Raw genomic sequence first — 15077 nt, 5'->3', positions numbered from 1 at the left:
TTCACAGTTCAAAGACTGTAATATATGTTACTTTTATTTACTAGATCCCCTCACATATAGAAGGAAACTGATGCCTAATCTATACATGAGGATTTTAGCTCTTTCTTAGCTTTGTCAGTTTTATGTAGTTTCTACTTTTACTTATTTACTCTTTGCATGGGGAGACAATTTATGAGAGAGAAGTCAGTCATTTCAAAACATAGATATACAAGATTTGAATGAATTTCTTTAATAGAACAAAACTCTAAAAATAGGCATATGAAGCATAGCTTTTAAAAAGGAATTCAAATGAACTCGTGTCCTGTAGAAAAACACATTCATCTGCAAAGAGAGAGCAGGTGTTTGGGGAGAGGTTTTATGTTTCAATCACTTGAAATCTAATTAAAGCACTTTCTCTGGTTACACACTGGTTTCCAGCTTCCGCTCTGCAGCTAACTCCATCACGTCACATAAGTGAGATATGAAATGGAAGCAGAGGTTAACTTCCTTTTCCAATGCCAGAGAGACAGGTAGTGGTAGGAAGGCAGGTTCCCAGTATCTCCTGAATCATTTTAATTCCCCATGCTTCCATATGTTTATTGGGTTCAGTAAGATGGTGGAGAAATACTGCAGTTTACAACTTTCTCAACTGTACTTTTAACAGGTATGTCAAGTCGGTGTGCAATAAAAGATTATTTCCAAACTGCAATGTTCAAAGAAAGGGTTTTCATTTTCTTTTTCTCTCTAGCCCATCTACAAGCACGAGGTAATATATATGCTGGCCATGACTTATTACGGTTTTAGAGATCACTGATTCTCCATTAAATCATACAAGAAGAATTTTTTCTTCCCCTGAACATTACCTCAGGCAGGAAAAGGCAGGGAAACTTTTATTACTCTGGTTGAGTATACTAGACTTCTGTCCTATATTCGATGCAGTTGATTAGCATAAACACAGTACTAGAGATTGTCATGGTAGGAACATAGATAAGCACTGTGGAATATGCCAAAATAAATTATTTACACAAAGACTGAGGACCGTCTCATCCTCTGGTGCAAATGCAGATTGGCTTGGTTCTTCCCGCTGATAACTCAAATGTCATTTTCCTTAAGGTCTTCTTTGTGTTATCACATATGCATGAAGAAATAACACTGCATCCAGTACAAAGATAAATGTACCTGTGGTTGACACATCTATGTATAATATTATAGAATTTATATAGTTGTGCTACTTATGTGTCAATATCTATTATTTTAACTTTCCATTGCAGATATCCCAAATTTTTCTTGGGTATATTGACAGGTAAGTAATATAATGGATATTACATTGGACACACACACACACACACACCTTGTGCAAATGACATATACAGCATATTTCTTTGATTAAAAATTAATTTTCATTTGACTTGAAATTATTCAGTATAAATTCAAATATTCATTTAAAACAGATATTTAGGAAAATATTTTATATACAATGTAATATTAGTGGTGCTTTCAAATGAGCTAACATAAGGAATAAAATTTTTATCTCTTAAAATAGCACAATTATTCTTTTTATAGACCTTTTATAGCTCATGTTTACACAAAAATAAAGAAAAAATGAAAGTGGTCAAGGAAGGAGATTTTTTATATTTTTAAAAGGCATACAGCTAACAATGAGTCTGTCTATGTTTGACATATTTGATGAGTTAAAAATTGTGAAGTTTAGATGTGCAAATCAGTGATGAAATAATAACATGGAGAACTCAAAACTATATTTAAAGATGATCCTTTAGGAACGGTTTACACAAATATGGAAGGAATGTTGGGATATATGTTAATAAAATACATTATTTTGAAAGGTCAAATAAGTAATGCAGTAATCTCCTTCTTAAAATTGTGATAAAATTCAATTCTCACATCATGTAATAATTAGAGAAAACAGAGGTGAACATTTTAGAGTGCTAAAAGACTTTTACTTGTAGCTACCATTCAATCTTAAAATTAAGATTCCTTCTACATCACCATTTACACTAATATCTTTTTAAATTTATGTTTTCAAATTCAAGTTAGTTAATATACCATGTTCTCTGTATTTAAGAGTCTCTGATGGTTTGCCTCTCTGTTTTTATCTTATTTTTCCTTCCCTTCCCCTATGTTCATCAGTTTTGTTTCTTAAATTCCACATATGAGTGAAATCATATGATATTTTCTTTCTATGATTTACTTTACTTAACATAAAACACTCTAGTTCCATCTATGTTTTTGCAAATGGCAAGATTTTGTTCTTTTTGATTGTCAAGTAGTATTCCATTGTATAAATACATACCACTTCTTTATCCATTCATCAGTCAATGGACATATGGACTCTTTCCATAATTTGGTTATCATTGATAGTGCTGCTATAAACATCGGGGTGCATATGCCCCTTCAAATCAGCATTTTGTATCCTTTGGTTAAATACTTAGTAGTGCAATTGCTGGGTCATAAGTTAGTTTCATTTTTAATTTTTTGAGGAAACTCCATGCTGTTTTCCAGAGCAGCTGTACCAGTCTGAATTCCCAACAACAGTGTAAAAAGGGTTCCCCTTTCTCTGCATCCTAACCAACATCTGTTGTTCCTGAATTGTTCATTTTAGCCATTCTGACAGGTGTGAGTTGGAATCTCATTGTGGTTTTGATTTATATTTCTCTGTTGATGAGTGATGTTGAGCATCTTTTCATGTGTCTGTTAGTCTTCTGGCTGCCTTTGAAAAAGTGATTATTCATGTCTTCTGCCCATTTTTTAACTGGGCTATTTGGTTTTTGGGTGTTGAGTTTGATAAGTTCTTTGTAGATTTTGGATACTAACCCTGTATTGGATATGTCATTTGCAAATATCTTCTCCTACTCTGTCGGTTGCCTTTTAGATTTGTTGATTGTTGCCCTCACTGTGCAGATTTTATCTTGATGATGTCCCAATAGTTCATTTTTGTTTTTATTTCCTTGACCTCTGGAGAAATAGCTAGTAAGAAGTTGCTGTGGCCAAATTCAAAGAGGTTGCTGGCCTGTGTTCTTCTCTAGGATTTTGATGGTTTGCTGTCCCACATTTGGGTCTTTCACCCATTTTGGATTTATTTTTGTGAATGGTGTAAGAAAGTGGTGCAGTTTCATTCTTCTGCATGTTTCTGTCCAGTTTTCCCAGCACCATTTGCTGAAGAGAGTGCCTTTTTTCCATTGGATACTCTTTTGTGCTTTGTCAAAGATTAGTTGGCTATACATTTGTGGGTCCATTTCTAAATTCTCTATTCTGTTCTATTGATTTATGTGTCTGTTTTTGTACCATACTGTCTTGATGATTAGAGCTTTGTAATACAGTTTGAAGTCTGGAATTGTGATGCCTCCAGATTTAGTTTTCTTTTTCAACATTACTTTGACTACCTGTGGTCTTTTCCAGTTCCAAAAAAAAAAATTAGGATTATTTGTTCTAGTTCTATGAAGAAGGCTGATGGTATTTTGATAGGGATTGCATTGAATGTGTAGATTGCGTTGGATAGTATTGAAATTTTAATGATATTTATTTTTCTAATCCATGAGCATGGAATATTTTTCTATTTCTTTATGTCTTCTTCAATTTGTTTCATAAGATTTCTGTAGTTTTCAGCGTACAGATCTTTTAATCTCTTTGGGTAGGTTTATTTGTAGGTATCTTATAGATTTTGGTGCAACTTGTAAATGGGATTGATTCCTTGATTTCTCTTTCTGATGCTTTATTATTGGTGTTTAGAAATGCAAATGATTTCTGTATATTGATTTTATACCCTGCGGCTTTGGTGAATTCACATATCAGTTCTAGCAGTTTTTTGGTAGAGTCTTTTGGGTTTTCCATACAGAGTATCATGTCATCTGTGAAGAGTGCAAGTCTGAGTTCTTCTTTGCCAGTTTGCCTTTTATTTCTTTTTGTTGTCTGATTGTGAGGCTAGGACTTCCAGTACTACATTGAACAACAGTGGTGAGAGTGGCCATCCCTGTCAGGTTCCTGACCTTAGGGGGAGAGTTCTAAGTTTTTCCCCACTGAGGATGATGAAGCAAATGAAAATGAAAATACAACAATTCAAAGAGGAAAGTACATTGCAGTTCAGGCTTATCTCAAGAAGCAAGAAAGGTCCCAAATATACAACCTAGCCTTACACCAAAAGGAGTTAGAAAAGGAGAAGCAAATAAGGCCTAAATGCATCAAAAGAAGGGAAATAGTAAACATTAGAGCAGAAATAAACCATATAGAAAAAAAAAAACAGATCGGTGAAACTAAAAGATGTGTTTTTTTTTTTGAAAAATAAATAAAACTAATTAAACCCTAGCCAGATTTATCAAAAAGAAAAGATAGAGGGCCCAAATAGATAAAATTACAAATGAAAGAGGAGAGATCACAACCAATGCCACAGAAATACAAACAATTATAAGAGAATATCGTGAAAATTTTATGCCAACAAACTGGGAAATCTGGAAGAAGTGGGCAAATTCCTACACACTCACACACTACCAAAAGTTAAACAGAAAGAAATAGAAATTTTGAACCGACCAATAACCAGCAAAGATATTGAATCAGTTATCAAAAATCTCCCAACAGGGGCGCCTGGGTGGCTAAGTTAGTTAAGCATCCGACTTCAGCTCAGGTCATGATCTCACAGTTTATGAGTTAGAGCCCCACATAGGGCTGCGTGCTGACAGCTCAGAGCCTGGAGCCTGCTTCGTAGTCTGTGTCTCCCTCTTTCTCTGCCCCTTCCCTGCTGTCACTCTGTCTCTCTGTCTCTCAAAAATAAACATTGAAAAAAGTTTTAAATTCTCGCAACAAATAGGAGTCCTGAGCCAGATGGCTTCCCAGGGGAATTCTACCAGCCATTTAAAGAAGAGTTAATATCCAATCTCCTCAAACGGTTCCAAAACATAGAAATGGAAATAAAGCTTCCAAACTCATTCTATGAAGCCACCATTACCTTAATTCAAAACCAAAGACCCCCAACTTACTAAAAGGAGAATTACAGGCCAATATCCCTGATGAATCTGGATGCAAAAATTCTCAACAAGATACTAGCAGGTAAAGTTCAACAGTACATTAAAAGAATTATTCACATGACCAAGTGGGCTTTATTCCTGGGCTGCAGGGTTGGTTCAATATTCACAAGACAATCAATGTGATACACCACAATAATAAAAGAAAGGATAAGAACCATATGATCCTTTCAACAAATGCAGAAGAAACATTTGACAAAATACAGCATCCTTTCTTAGTAAAAACCCTCAAGAAAGTAGGTTAAGAAAGAAAGGTTAATACATTAACATTTATACATAACATTAGCATAACATTAACGTAAATGTTAATACATTAACATTTTATGCATGTGTTCATTCATCTTTCCTTATTTCATTGATCTACAAATATGCATTGATACATTACTGTGTATTAGAGTCTGTTTCAAGTTCTAAAAGTTCTTCCTGTTGTGTTTTGCATTCTACTGGGGAGAGAAATGTTATAGTAAGTGCTGTGAAGAATATGAAAGCCAGTGAGTGATAGGTTAGAGAGTGAGTGGGAAGATTCATTGGCCAAAGGGGTCTATGATTTCTGTCTCAGAAATTGAAAGTTAAGCAAACACCTGGATAATGAGCAAATGTTGAAGAGTGGAGCATCTTATAAGTGAAGATGCTTACAGATGAGATTTCAGATTATGTCAACACCAGTTCAGGTAGCATTTTCTGATAATAAATAAATACAAGGTGAGCAAATGCCCACTGGTAATTTCATATCGGGATAAGATCTCCATCCAATGGAACCCTAAAACAATAAAGTTATCAATATTAGAAACAAACTAAGAAATAAGAAAACGTAGCAGCATTCCAATGCACAACATCAACTACAATTGTAACAAATGGAGGAACGAGCTCATTCTCTTAAGAAAACATCCTCGGCTTTCCTTCTCAGAGGAAGAATGACTAGACACACGGTGGCTGGAGTCAGCTTCTATACTTTCACGAGAGGACACAGACTGTACTATTCTCCCAGATAATTGGTAAAGTATATAAATTCCCTGTGATAAACAACATAAAACCAGACCAAAGATCGTGATTTCAAAATGTTTGATGTTAACTTTTGTTAAAGGTCAGGCTGAAAGAATTGATGTATTTATAAGGAAGGCAGCCTGCAATTTACAATTGAACTACCTCATATCTTCTTGTTATTTTCTCAAATCAAGCCAAATGGCCAGAAAGCTAGGAACTTTGGCCACTTTGTTTTCCTCCCCATCCCAAATGGTGACAGTAAACCTATATTATAAATACTTTAGCACCACCACATTGACTAATATTGAAGATAACTGTAAAAAGGAAATATAAAAAAAACAACAGTACATACAACCTCTTATTCTGTTTAGTGAATGAAAATCACTGCCAGCACTTTTCACATCATCAATTTTCCTCCATTATGAGATGCACATCTGAAATTTCTTTCTTAACAAAAGCCCAGAAAATGACTCTGCGAAATCATTATGTGTGGGTGTGATGGATGAAGTGAATCATAGCTGAAACCTTATCTATTCTATTTAATCCAGATTTGCAGTTCAACTTTAATCCTGTAGAACTTTGACTTAATATGTACAAACCTTATATTGCTACTCACCTTTGACCATGTCTTCTTTTCGTATTTTTTCCTGACTCTGATTTTTATCAAATTGGTTTTTTTGTCTGCAAAATTGCTTTATTCCTTTCAAGATCGCTCATGTCTTAAGTGAAGTCAAGTGGACTATAATTGAATAAATAAGATAGAAAACTACTGCAAATGCCCTTTTAATTTTTCTTGCAGAAATAAGAATCTGTGAATAAAACCTCTCGTGGGAAAATGCACATAAATATTATGGACAATATTTCTACTACTAAAGCTACTTTTGAAGAACCTGAATATTGTGTAGAATCCAAGTGTTACTCTGTGGAGAAGGACCTTGGAATATAGCATACTGGTGCAGTCTCCAGTTAGCTCAGAAATCGACATTCTTACTAGTGTTTGTATAGAAAGAGGAGACAATATTTCCTCCCCTTGCAAATATTCAGTGTTCTTCTACTACCACTTTGCTGGGAAAATATGTAACATTCTTGTAACAGGAGCAGTAAGCATTGGACTGTGACCCTTGCATTTTGCTCATTAATATTTTGCAGGGCTCTCAGTCTGCTTCAACATTCAGTACAACATCTCGGTGCCTACTTGCTCCCCATGCCCAGGGTCCTGACTAGTGAAATCATGAGATGACTCCTAAAATTCCATAATTCCTGCATATTTAACTAACCTCGGACACTGAATGGTAACATTGAATAAATTAGAAATGCTGAATTCTATGCATTAGCAGTGATATTTAAAAATCTTAGAGCACAATGGTGAAGAAATATTGACCAAGGAGGTTTTGACGGCTAATCCCTGGAGTTTCAGTGATAGGTCCATATTAGCTTCCTTAATTTGGGTTGAAACCACTCTTAGACAAATTTTACATCCTATCCATTAATGGATTTAATTCTATTAGGAACCCCAATACAGTTTGTTTTGAATCTCAATCAAATTATTCTAAAGCTTATCAGGAAAAATAAGCAGACAAGACTAGCAAAAAGAATTTTACTCTAGAAGGTCAATGAGAGGGCACTAGCCATCCCAGACCTAATTTAACCGAATAAAAAAATTGACATAAAATTAGAGGAACAGAGCAGTGAAACAGAATTGACAGCTGGAAACTAAGACCAATTACATATCTGCCTATTTTAAGATAAAAGAAAAAGCACAAATCAAGTCAGAAAGGAATTTATATAAAATAGTGTTGAGATAATTGGTTAACTACTTGGAAAAATAATACAAGTAGAGCCCTATCTTACAACACATAGCAAAGTATTATAAATGAATAAAAATGGAATTGCTTTAGGTAGGTTAATTTTTATTCAAACAATGGAAGATATTATTAAGCAGAAGGTGGACACATTTTCACTTTATAAGAATTTAAAACTGGCATATCTAAAATAGTAACCAAACTATATCCATCAAAAATAGGGAATACTTTTATTTATATATTTCTATTTTATTAAACAAGGGTCACGTACACAGCAATAAGATGCAAACACTGTGACTCTGATTACAAAGTAAAGGCAATGAGCTGGTAATTCCTTAGGTATAGGTGTAACAGGCGGATATAAAAATTGGGAAACAATTACCTAGGTTGGTAACTGTTCATATGACCTTCTTTTGAGGGTGGTACATAGATTTATCATTATAAGTGTTATTTATCAAATTTGAAAGAGAGAGCAAGCAGGGGAGAGCAGAGAGAGAGAGAGAGAGAGAGAGAGAGAGAGAGAGAGAGAGGACTCCAAGCAGACTCCACACTGTCAGCACAGAACCCGATGTGGGGCTTGAACTCACGAAACGGTGAGATCATGACCTGAGCTGAAATCAGGAGTTGGGTGCTTAACCAACTAAGCCACGCAGATGCCCCACAGATTTATCTTTTTATAAAGCAGTTTGTCAACATAAATCCATGTATCAAGGCATTTTAAAATGTTTCTGTGCCTATCCAAGAAATTATACAGCTGTTTACTCTAGAAATTATTAATTGGGAGCATTGATACACACAAAAATCTTAAATGTAGTGTTTTTATAAAGCAGAACTTAGGGATAGCTTACATTTCCAAACATAGGGGGAAAGTATGAATATGGTGTTGAATCTACTTAATAAAACTGTATGCAGCCATTGAAAATGCTTATTGTGATTAAGTGACATTATGGACTGCACTAGGAAAATGCTTATTAGTTGAAGGCATTAGGAATAAAAAGCAGATATAAAATCATATGTAATAGTTCAATTGTTTAACTATCACTATGAAAAAAAAAACTTGACTACATACATCAGGAAGAGTAGACATGACTGAATGTTTATATTTCAGATAGAATAGTTTTTAACATATATGTTTGCCTTTTAACGAATATTATAATGAAAAAGTTACTTTAAAAAGAATACATTATATATAATCTATAGCATTCCTATATTACCTCTGAATATTTTTTAAAGCAATAATGCATTTTTCAGAATTTCACCTCCATTTTCTGCTACAATGTTTGCTATTCAGTTACAGATATCTGTGGTTTTATTCCATACAAGACCTGTTTTTAATGCTTTGAAAAGTACCAAGCTATTCTGCACATACTATTATAAAGATGATATGCCACAGCAATCAGGAGCACCAATTAGCATCAATTATAACCTATCTTACCTGTCACCCTGCATCCTTGTGAAAATAGCTACAGAACTTTGCTTCTTTATATGCCCTGGGATTGAGGGATTTCATTGTTATTTGAGCTTGAACCCAGTCATTCAGTGAACATAAAGGTTAAACGAGGGCTGCGCAAATTAAGACTTTTAACAGATCATGATGTTTTCTAAAATTCCTTTTACCACTAACTTTTCAACTTATGACATTGAAAAATATATATGTGATATTACATTTGTGAGCACCTGTAAAGGTTTAGAAATGTGCCAGCTCTAATGGAAAGTGTAATTTAATGTTTTTTGTTTTGATGTTGTTCTTTTAAGAGAATTTCTATAAAGTGCATTCTGACTGTATTTATACAGTTTTCTATAATGTATTCTCAATTGAACTGATGCTGCTTTGGGGAGAAAATGGACAAAGTCACCTTTCAGTGCAAAGATACCATCTTTCATAAGATTTTTAACTTCTTTTCTTTAAAAAGGAAAATGATAGTAGTCATTTACTTTGAATTACGATATGGTATCTATCTATTCCTTTGCTTTGCTGAGACATTATTTTTTAATCTTTTTACTTTTGAAATTGGGGATAAATGAGTGAATACTGTAGGTACAGACACATTCAAAGGAGGAGAAACTAATTTCTTCAGGTCTAAAACAAAAAAATAAAGTTAGACATATCAAATAAATCTAATTAAATAGCAATGACACCACCATCTGTGTATCCAGTATTATAGTCTCTCACACTTTGTAAAAACCATTTGCTGTGTGTGTGTGTGTGTGTGTGTGACCAAACCTCTTGGACATGATTTCTTTCTATTTCCATCACATTTGGCAATGTCGATATTTCCTATTTTCCAAAACTTCTCTTTCCCCAATTATTGGACAGTATCTTCTATGGATGTTGTCCTGCCTGCCTGACATGCATCATTTGAGATTCAGGGCACTTGGGCTGAAACACAGAGTAAGGCAGGAGTCAGTTTCCTGAAAGCCATAAGCAAATCTGTGAGAATCTAGAAACAACACAGTATGGAGTCAGGCTCACAGAGCTGACAGGTGCCAAAATTACCCAGCTCTTACCTTCCTGTCTCATCTAAGATGTGGAGAAGAGGGGAAAAAGGAGAGAGAGAGAGAGAGAGAGAGAGAGAGAAGTACTTGTGAAAGAGGAAAGAAAAGTGACTTCTGAAGGTCACAGCCTTTGGAAAGCGGCCTACTAAAAGGCTGAGGTTTAATCATAACACTATAGAACACTTTCTTATACTCTGTGAAGTGCTCAGAGGGAAATTTATAGCTATAAATGCCTACATTAAAAAAGAAGAAAGATGTCAAATCAATAATTTAGCTTTGTACCTCAAATAACTAGAAAAAGAAGAGCAAACTAAACTAAAGTTAGCAGGAGGAAAGATATAATAAAAACTGTAGTGGATATAAATTAAATAGAGAATAAAAAGTGATAGAATCAATGAAATCAACAGATGGTTCTTCGGAAAAAGCCACAAAAATGACAAAATATTTAGGTAGGCTGACTATAAAAAAAAGAAAGAAGACAGAAATAACTGAAATGTAAATGAAAGTAGAGCTATGATTAATGATCCCACAAATTGAAAAGAAATATAAGAAAATACCATCAACAATGTATGCTAACAAGTTAGAAAAACTAGATAGAATGGACAAATTTCTAGAGACATACAAATTACTGAAATGAACTCAAGAATTAACAGAAAATCCAACCACTTACGGATTTATTAATAAAAATAAATGATGGATTCATTAATTTAAAAAAACAACAACAAAGAAAAGACCAGGTCAAGGTTACTTCTCTGATTCTTTCCCTTTCTTTCTTTCTTTCTTTCTTTCTTTCTTTCTTTCTTTCTTTCTTTCTTTCTATTTATTTATTCATTTTGAGAGATAGAGTAGAGGACGGGCAGAGAGAGAGAAGGAGAGAGAAAGAGAGAATCCCAAGAAGATTCCACACTGTCAGTTTAGAACCTGACACAGGGACACAGGGCCAAACAGTGAGATCATGACCTGAGCCAAAGTCAAGAGTTGGATGCTTAACAGTCCCAGACACCTCAACTTCACTGGTGAATTCTACCAGAGATTGAAAACAAAACAAAAGAAAGCATCAACACTTCTTGAATTCTTGCAAAAATTGAAAATTATTCTATAAGATTAACATTACATCATCCCAAAGTAGACAAAGATACCACAAGAAAAGTAAACAGTAGACCACACATGAAGATTGCTGTGAAAATCCTCACCAAAGTAGTAACTTACTAAATTTATAGAATAATAAAAATACTCACCATGAATAAATGGATTTTTTCATGATTGCAAGAGTGGTTTAACATATGAAAATCAAGATAATATACCACATTGACATAATGAAGGGAAGACTGAAATAATTGTATCAATTGACATGGAAAACACATTTGACAAAATCTGGTATCTGCTCATTATAAAAACAGAGAATAGTAGATATATACAGAAATTTCATGAACATGATAAAGAGTGTTTATAAGTAACCCACAACTGGGGGTGTCTGGGTGGCTCAATCAGTTAAGCATCCGGCTTAGGCTCAGGTCATCATCTTATGGTTCATGAGTATAAGCCCTGCATCAGGCTCTGTGCTGACAGCTTAGAGCCTGGAGTCTGCTTCATATTCTGTTTCCCTCTCTCTCTGCCCCTCCCCTGCTCACGCTCTGTATCTCTCTCTCTTAAAAATAAATAAACATTAAAAAATAAAATAAATAATAATAAATAACCGATACCTAACAAAACACTAAATATTGAAAGACTGAAAGTTTTACCCCTAAGATCAGGAACAAGACAAGCATCCCACTTTAACCACTGTTATTTAAAGTTATACTAGAAATTCAAGAGAAATAAGGCAAGAAAAAGAAATAAACAGCATTCAAATTGGAAAGAAAGAAGTAAAAAAAAATCCTATATACAGAAGGATTCAGGAAAGGTACTGAGTACAAGACCAAGGTGAAAAATTTAGTTGTATTTCTATACACTCTCAGTGGAAGTAAAAACAATTCCATTTGTAACAGCATCAGACACTATAAAATACTTAGGATACAGTTATCTGTGCAAGTACAAAAATAACACACCAAAAACTACAAAATACTATTGAAGGAAATGAAAGTAAATAAATGGAAATAAAGAGGAGTCTGTATTGATAGACTGAAAGACATAATATTTTTTTAATGTTTATTTAAAAAAATTTCCAAGTTTATTTATTTTTGAGAGACATAGATAGACAGAGTACGAGCAGGGAAGGGGCAAAGAGAGAGGGAGACACAGAATCTGAAGCAGGCTCCAGGCTCCGAGCTGTCAGCGCAGAGCCCGAACATGGGGCTCGAACCCACAAACTGAGAGATCATGACCTGAGCTAAAGTCGGACACTTAACAGACTGAGCCACCCACGTGCCCCTATTTATTTATTTTGAGAGAGAGAGCGTGCATGTGCATGCAAGCAGGGGCAGAGCAGAGGACGAGGAGAACAGAGAATCCCAAGTAGGCTCTGTGTTGTAAGCACCGAGTAGTAGGGGAGATGCATCTCACAAACCGAGCCCAAATCAAGAGTTAGATGCTGACTGACTGAGCCACCCAGGAGCCCCAGTAAACAGAAATAAATAAAAAGGAATCTCTATTAATAAACTGGAAGCCGTAATATTGTTAAAATGCCAATACCACTCAAAGCTTTCTATACTTCCAATGAACTTGCCATCAAAATCTCAACAACCTTTTTTTCTTTTTTTCCAGGAATGGAAAAGACTACTCTAAAATCTGTGTAGAATTTTAAGTGTTTCTAACAGCCAAAACAATTTGCAAAATTTCCTATAAAGCTACAATAATCATAGCAGTTTGATGTTTGCATCACCCATATACATCAGTGAAAAAGAACTGAGTGTCTAGAAATAAACTCATACAGTTACAATCAAGTAAATCCGGAAAGGGTGTCAAGACTAGTCAGTGGGGAAGAAATTGTCTTATCAACAAATGGTGCTGAGATAAATGTGCATCCGCCTTCAAGAGAATGGTGCTGGATTCTTCAAACCATATATAAAAATTAAAATGGATCAAAGGCTTGAATATAATAGCTATAATAATAAACCACATAGAAGAAAACATCGGGGTAAATATTTGTAACTTTGGATTTGGCAATGATTAATTACACATGACAGCAAAAGCACAAGCAAAAAAATAAAAAGAAACATAATAGACTTCATTAAAATAAGTATTCTTTGTGTGCTAAAGGACATACTAACAAAATAAAAAGACAACCCTAAGTGGAAGAATGTATTTGCAAATCACTTATGTGATAAAGAATTAGCACCCAGAATACAAAAAGACTTACTACAATGCAACAACAAAAAGAAAAGCAACCTAATTAAAAAATGGACCAAACACCTGAATAAATATTTCTCCAGAGAAGATTTACAAATTAAAAAGAAGCACATGAAAACATTTTCAATACCATTAGCTATTAGGGAAATACAAATCAAACCACATTGAGATACCAATCCATACACATTAAGATTTGTTATATCATAAGAAAAATAAAAAAGTGCTAACCAAAATTATGGAAAAATTGGCGGCCTTGCATACTACTGATGGGAATGCTAAATGGTATAACCACTTTGGAAAATAGGCCGTTCCTCAAAACTTAAACATAGAATTAGAGCCCCTGGGTGGCCCAGTCGGTTGAGCGTCCGACTTCAGCTCAGGTCATGATCTCACAGCTTGTGAGTTCGAGCCCCACGTCAGGCTCTGTGTTGACAGCTCGGAGCCTAGAGCCTGTTTCGGATTCTATGTCTCCCTCTCCCCCTGCCCCCAACCCACTTGCATTGTCTCTGTCTCTCTCAAAAATAAATAAACATTAAAAAATAAACATAGAATTACTGGATAACCATAAATTATAAACAGGTACTCAAACAAAACTTATATACAAGTGTTCATAGCAGCACTATTCCTAATAGTCAAAAGTAGGAAACAACTCAAATATCCATCAATTGATGAAATGATAAATATAATGCACTATTATTTGGTGATACAAATCAAAGAAATACATGTACATACTACTACATGAATAAAGTTTATAAATATGCTAAGTGAAAGAAGCCAGACACAAAAGTCACACATTACGTGATTTCATTTATATGAAATGTCTGAATAGAATGAACCATAGAAACAAACAGCAAAGTAGTGGCATCTAGGAGCAAGTAGGCGGGAGGAAGGGAAAGTGGTTACATAATGAATATGTGGCTCCCCTTGAGGTGATGAAACTGTTCTTGAACCTAGTGGGGTCCTTGTCATATGACATTGTGACTAAATATAGCTAATGATAAATTTTCTTTTGTGTATTTTACTAAACACAAAACAAAACAAACCCCAAAGCAAAAGAAACAAAATCAGCCAGTGAGCCAGAAGAATCTGTGTTTTCACAGAAGAAAAAAAAAATATATATATATATATGCAAACATGGAGGACATCTTACAACTTCAAAAACTTACAGGAAGTGATCTAAGCATTTTTACCTACCACGCATTGCTACTAATACCCTTAATGGGCCTAGTCATCTTATTAAAATATATTCTAATATTTTAGAAGCTCTAAAAATAAATTTAAATTATATGTTTTCATGTTTGAAGATGTTTTCATCCCTTGTCCCCCTTCTCTCCATTCTTACCTGCTCTTGCATTGCCCTAAAATATATGAAAAACCTGATTAAATTAGCGATATCCTAGAAAGTAGTGTTGCTTCGTGTTCTACTAAAGAAGCAACACTTACCAATAGGTTCCTAGCTTTGGGCCCATTATATTTACTGGACCATTTTAATTAG

This window comes from Felis catus, chromosome D2 (assembly GCF_018350175.1).
Source record: "Felis catus isolate Fca126 chromosome D2, F.catus_Fca126_mat1.0, whole genome shotgun sequence".
In the NCBI taxonomy this organism is placed as follows: domain Eukaryota; kingdom Metazoa; phylum Chordata; class Mammalia; order Carnivora; family Felidae; genus Felis; species Felis catus.
The sequence above is the reverse complement of the archived record's forward strand: the minus strand, read 5'-3'. Positions refer to the sequence as shown.